General features: G+C 49.3%; 1 long non-coding RNA gene across 1 annotated transcript in view; it reads right to left on the bottom strand.

Moving 5' to 3' along the window:
- Positions 1 to 6,335, bottom strand: part of LOC109316482 — a 16,023-nt gene that overhangs the window by 1,093 nt on the left and 8,595 nt on the right. Inside the window, exon 2 of the long non-coding RNA XR_002102852.1 lies at positions 1,237 to 1,242. This is a non-coding gene — a long non-coding RNA (uncharacterized LOC109316482). The remainder of the gene's footprint in view (positions 1 to 1,236; positions 1,243 to 6,335) is intronic.

Raw genomic sequence — 6,335 nt, 5'->3', positions numbered from 1 at the left:
TCTTTAAGAGGAGGCTAGAGGAACACCTTGCTGGGGTCGTTTGACCCCAGTACTCTTTCCTGCCATGGCAGGGGGTTGGACTAGGTGATCTACTCAGGTCCCTTCCAACCCTAGAAACTATGAAACTATTAATTCAGTGCTGTTGGCTCCTAAGTGGTTGGAGGTCATGTGTTGCAAGGGGTGCACCAGTGCAAGGAAGAGGCCCATCAGGTCATGTGTCCCACTCCTCTGCTGTACCATGTGTGCAGGTGTCCTGGCGTCACTTTCAGCTCCCTGGCTGTGGGTTCCCCCAGCACCATGGGTTCTACCACATTGTCCCCTGGGGTAGGGGAAAGAAGTGGAAGCCAGAGGACAGAGGGGCAGCCTGGAGATGACAGTTACTGCTATAGCCAGAGCGATGGGAGGAGTAGCAGCTAGAGGAAAGCTCGGGGGCTGCAAATTTACCATATTGACTCAAATCTAAGGTGACCCTGAATTTAAGACTACCCCAATTATTAAATAGTAGACATGGAAAATTATAAAATTGCTTTAAGTTTCCATGTCTAGAATCTAGTTATTGGAGGGTTGTCTTGACCGTAACCCTCCCACTGTTGCCACAGAGAAAGTAGTAGCAGGGAAAGCAGCAGTTGGGGGGCAGGCAGCCTGCCCCACACCTCTTGTATCCTACCTTGCCACTTGCCCCCCTGTGCTTGTCCCTCTGCTGCCCATCTCCCCCAGTGCCATCCTCCCTCTTGTCCCTGCCGCCCTCCCCTCTTACCTTTGGAGCTGCTCTTGCTCTATCGCCACTTTCTCCATGCCCTAGGCATCCTTTTCCCCACAACCTTTTCCCCACACTTCTTCGGACTCTCCTTGCTCTGTGCATCCCTTCACCCATGATCTCCCTGCCACCACTTCCCCATGCTCCCCACCACACTGTGCGGTGGAAAGAGCATGCAGCGCAGAGGGGAACACAAGGAAGGAGCGTACAGTTTGGGGAGAGCATAGGTGAAGGGAAAGGGGCATGCAGAGAGGGGAGGACAGGGAAGAGGGGAGTCACACAGTGCAGGGGGCAACGGGAGGAAAGGGCACACTCACCTCACTCTGTGTCCCTTCCCCCATGCTGTTTCCCTGTGCTCCACATGTCCCTTTCTCTGTGTCCCCTTGCTCTGCGCATCCTTCCCCCACCACCCTCGCTCTGCCCATTATCCCATGCTCTCCCCCATAGCATGCATCCTTTCCCCATGCTCTTCCATGCACGCCCTACTTGCCACATGAGACATCCTGATCCTGTTCAGAGCTGCAGCATCTGCTTGCCTGGCTCATGCTTGATTGTAAGACGAAAGGTTTTTCACCACCATGTTGAATGGCAGGGGCAGGGGCTCATCTTATATTTGAGTAAATATGGTAATTTCTTCAGGACTGCATGTGGTCTACAACCTACCAGCTGGACAGCCCTGACTTATTTTGTCACCACAAAATACCCTTTACAGAAATATAAGACTTGAGGGTTAGAATTGAACTGCTTAAATCAGGATATGCAAACTGAAGGTTTTTGCAATGACCTTAACACAGCCTCCTTGTTCTTTATAGAACAGCCAGGTTTCAGTGCCCAAACTCTTATCTGTGGAGAGCCTACATGGGCATGTGGGGCTTCATCCTGCAAGGTGCTGACCTTCGTGGCACTCAATTGTGGATACAGTAAAGCACTTCTGAACATTGCTGGAAGAGGGCGGAGTGCTGGGCACTTGCTGTCTCTGGATCTGGCTCTTTCCTGCCTCCCTTCATTAAGAAGGGAAAACTCAGAGCTAGTCAGAGAAATGGGCAGAATCGTATTTCTTTGGGATGTGCAGTTCCACTGAAATCTGTAGCTGTGCTGGAGTGCATTGGTGGCAGAGGCTGGGGCTTGGGGGCACCTAGCCCCCCCAAACTAATTTCCTGGTGGCTGGCGACAGCAGCTGCACCGTGGAGCTGCTCAGTGTGCAGCCAGGCCAGCACCCTACGTGCACTCAGCTCCATGCAGCTGAGGGGGAAAAGGCTAACTGCTCATGTATTGCACTGCGCAGAGGCCGATGGGCATTGTATGTCTTGTGCTGATCTATGCACTCAGCCCCCCCCCAATAATATTTTCTTCCTCTGTCTATGCTGGCTTGTACTTTAGGAAGAAAACCTGGGGAAGCAGTGACCACACTGCAGTGTCCCATTATGGCATTTTTAAAATGGAACACCTGGGGTTTTCATTTTGAAATAACTTTTCACTATAAGTGTTCACTTTACCTAATATAGTCAAAATTGAAATGCTTTGGGCTGAAATGGGACCTTTTAAATATTCCACTGTCAAGAGCTCCCAATATTTTCAGAGAACTGAGTTGGGAGACAAGAAATCCTGAGTAGGTTTTGCCAACATCCCACTTTCTGCTGGAATATTTTTTCCAAAGAAAAATTCAAAAGAAAACCAGCCCCAGTTAGCACCCAGATGTCGCAGAAGCTGGCATACAAGCATAGAGAAGAGAGAGGCTCTGTCTCTTCTGTTCAAGGGCCCTAAAATTGTGGGCTGGCCTAATGTGTGCTGGTTTAAAAATAGGCTTATTTGAATATACATAATTAAAGAATTGGATTTGTCATCAATTTAAGAAACTTACTGGCATAGGGGTGGGGGAGCAGTTTATGCAGATTGCTTGTGGTTATCTACATTGTGGGAATTAAAGTAGGGTTTTTTTTCTCATTCCTATTTATATATGTAGGATTAATTTACAGTGTTGCTCTTTGCTTTGGATAACTTCCTAGTAGAATCAGTCTTGTTTTTTTCTTTATTGCAAGACAAAAAGGCATTTTTGACCAAAGTGAAAATGAGAGATGTTTTCTGTGAGATGAGCTCAGCAAAAATGGAAGCGAGTTTGAAGCAATATTCCTTGCTTTTAAAGGCATGGTGGCTTCCTTGCTTTTTTGTGGATTCTCCACCCTGTGTCCAACACTGAGTCCTGGAAGTGTCATGCTGATGCATTTTGGAGGTGATGGGGAGAACAACTTCCAAAGGTTTAAGGCCATGTTCACCTTTGTTCCTTCACGTTGGTAGAAAGCTACTAATGAGTAGCAATGTCTATACCATCCTCGCTTTCTGAATGCCTGTTCATTATATCAGGGCAGCACAGGATGAAATTGTTTCTACTAAAAGAAATTCAGTTAAGATGTTTTAGCACCGGAAATGAATCAACAGTACCACATGCTGATCGTACAATGACATTTTTGTTACCTGAACTAATAGGCTTGCTGACTCTTCAGCACTCTGAAATGTTTCTAGAAGCATTCCAGTCAGGGAACAGTATCCTATTACAGAAGTGCGCTGGAATTAAATTATTCAACAGATTGATGCTTGCAGTTGTTTACTGCTGTTAGTGTTATGCTATCTGCTAAAATAAAGGATCTAGTCTTTATTGGAAAGAAGAACACTGTTTGATTCTTGTGGGGGTGGGATGTTTTGTGAGTAAGTAAATGTAACATTTGTCTTCCTCTTGGACTGTCTTGCAAACTGAGACCATCTTACAAGTTATTCTGTAGCTTTTTGTTCTGGTTGCAGAGATCTGCAGCCTTCCTCCATTTGGTCCCCAGAGGCAATCTAGATGCATTGTCAGGGGAGAATCATAGAAAATTAGGGTTGGCAGGGACCTCAGGAGGTCATCTAGTCCAACCCCCTGCTCAAAGCGGGACCACCCCTAACTAGATCATCCCAGCCAACGCTTTGTCTAGCCAGGTCTTGAAAACCTCTGAAGATGGAGCTTCTAATGCCTCTCTGGGTTACCTGTTCCAGTGTTCTCCTAGTGAGAAAGTTCTTCCTAATATCTAACCTAAACTTCCCTTGCTGCAACGTGAGACCGTTGCTCCTTGTTCTGTCTTCTGCCACCATTGAGAACAGTTTAGCTCCATTCTCTTTTGAACCCTGCTTCAGGTAGTTGAGGGCTGCTATTAAATCCCCTCTCAGTCTTCTCTTCTCTGACTAAATAAGCCCAGTTCCCTCAGTCTTTCCACATAAGTCATGTTCCTCAGCTCTGTCACCATTTTTGTTGCCCTCTGCCAGACTTTCTCCAATTTGTCCACATCCTTTCTGTAGTGGGGGGCCCAAAACTTAACACAGTACTCCAGATGTGGCCTCACCAGTGCTGAATAGAGGGGAATAATCACTTCCCTTGACCTGCTGGCAACACACTTACAAATGCAGCCCAGTATGCCATTAGCCTTCTTGGCAACAAGGGCACACTGTTGGCTCACATTCAGCTTATTGTCCACTGTAACCCCAGGTCCTTTTCTGCAGAACTGCTGCCCAGCCAGTCAGCCCCCAGCCTGTCCCAGTGCATGGGATTGTTCCATCCTAAGTGCAGGACTTTGCATTTGTCCATGTTGAACCACATGGGATTTCTTTTGACCCAATCCTCCAATCTGTCCAAGTCACTCTGAATCCTAGCCCTACCCTCCAGCATATCTACTACTCCCTACAGCTTGGTGTCACCTGCAGACTTGCTGAGGGGATACTCTATGCCATTTTCCAGGTCACTGATGAAGATATTGAACAAAACTGGCCCCAGGACTGACCCTGGAGCACTCCACTTGATACCAGCTGCCAACTAGACATCGAGCCATTGATTACTACTCTCTGAGCCTGATGATCCAGCCAGTTTTCTATCCACCTTACAGTACATTCATCCAGCACTTACTTCCTTAGCTTGCCTGCGAGAATGGTGTGGAAGACCGTATCAAAAGCCTTGCTAAAATCAAGGTACACCACCCCCAGCAGTCTCCCTACATCTGCAGAGCCAGTCACCTTGTCAAAGAAGGCAATCAGGTTGGTCAGGTATGACTTCCCCCTGGTGAATCCATGCTGCCTGTTCCATATCAGTTTTTTTGTCCTCCACGTGCTTAGAAATGGATTCCTGGAGGACCTGCTCCATGATTTTTCCAGGGACTGAGGTGAGGCTGACAGGTTTGTAGTTCCCTGGATCCGCCTTCTTCCCTTTCTTAAATATGGGGACTATGTTTGCCTTTTTCCAATCATCTGAGACCTCTCCTGATTGCCATGAGTTTTCAAAGATGATAGCCAATGGCTCTGCAATCACAGCAGCCAACTCCCTCAGCACCCTCGGATACATCCCATCTGGCCCTATGGACTTGTACACATCCAGCTTTTCTAAATAGTCCCTAACCTGTTATTTCACAACTGAAGGCTGCTCAACTCCTCCCCAAACTGTGCTGCCCAGTGCAGCAGTCTGAGAGCTGACCTTGCCTGTGAATACTGAGATTCATAGATTTCATAGACATCATAGGCACTTCCAGTTTGCTGCCAGCGCTTCTGGTGTCAGTCACCTCCCCGGTTATTAGCCACTGAGGGACTCCCCACCCCCAGGTGGCAGTTGGCTGCTGGTGCACCCCCAGAGCCAGGAGGCACCACTTACCCATGTCTTCTGCCATACTTGCTAGTCTTCCCGCACATTGGGTTGATTTGTTCCTGCACTCTCAGTAAGGCTTCTTTGAAGTACAGCCAGCTGTCCTAGACTCCTCTCCTCCTCAGTCTGGTTTTCCAGGGGATCCTGCCCATGAGTTCCCTGAGTAAGCTGAGGGAGTCTACTTTTCTGAAGTCCAGGGTCCTTACTCTGCTGCTCTCCATCCTTCCTTTCGTCTGGATCCTGAACTCAATCATCTCATGGTCACTGCTGCCGGAGTTACTATCTACTATTACATTGCAGTTGGAGCCAGAGGAGGAGAGGAGAGGGAGAACTGGGCACATGTGCACCTCAACACACGTGTGCCCCCTAAACTTACCGGCACCAGCAGCAGCAGTGGTGGAGGAGGCAGCAGAAGCAGTGGAGGGGGCAGCAGCTGCTGATCCCCTCTAAAGTAAGTGGGGCATAGGAGCAGGCACAGCTGAGGTGGATCCAGAGGGGAAGCCCCCCGGATCCCTTTTGACTGAGCCACCAGGGAGCCACCAGGGAGCTCCTGAACTGCACGCTAACAGAGCGCGCAAACGGGGGGGGGCTGGGGGGGGCTGTCCCTGCCCAGGCAAAGGGGTACCCCCGGAGGCTGTGCCTGTGGGCAGCGGCACTGGCCACCCCAGAAACTCCGGGATCAACCCTCCCTCAGTGGTAGGGAACGTAGGGGGTGGGGCAGCCAGCAGGCACTACCAGAGAAGCCTGGAATGCCTGACTAGCTACAGGGCAACCGCAGGAGACTTCAAACCATGGCCCTTAAAAGCTGCGGTTTGCCACAACCCCCAGCAGTTGAAGCCAGAGGAGGAAAGGAGAGGGAGAACTGGGCCTGACCAGCGTCGCATAGAGGGGGAGGATCACCTCCCTGGCCCTACTTGAGATGCA

The sequence above is a fragment of the Crocodylus porosus genome, unplaced genomic scaffold (genome assembly GCF_001723895.1).
Source record: "Crocodylus porosus isolate Cpor-Errol unplaced genomic scaffold, CroPor_comp1, whole genome shotgun sequence".
NCBI lineage: Eukaryota > Metazoa > Chordata > Crocodylia > Crocodylidae > Crocodylus > Crocodylus porosus.
Note: the sequence above shows the minus strand (reverse complement) of the source record. Positions and strands in the feature narration are given on the sequence as shown.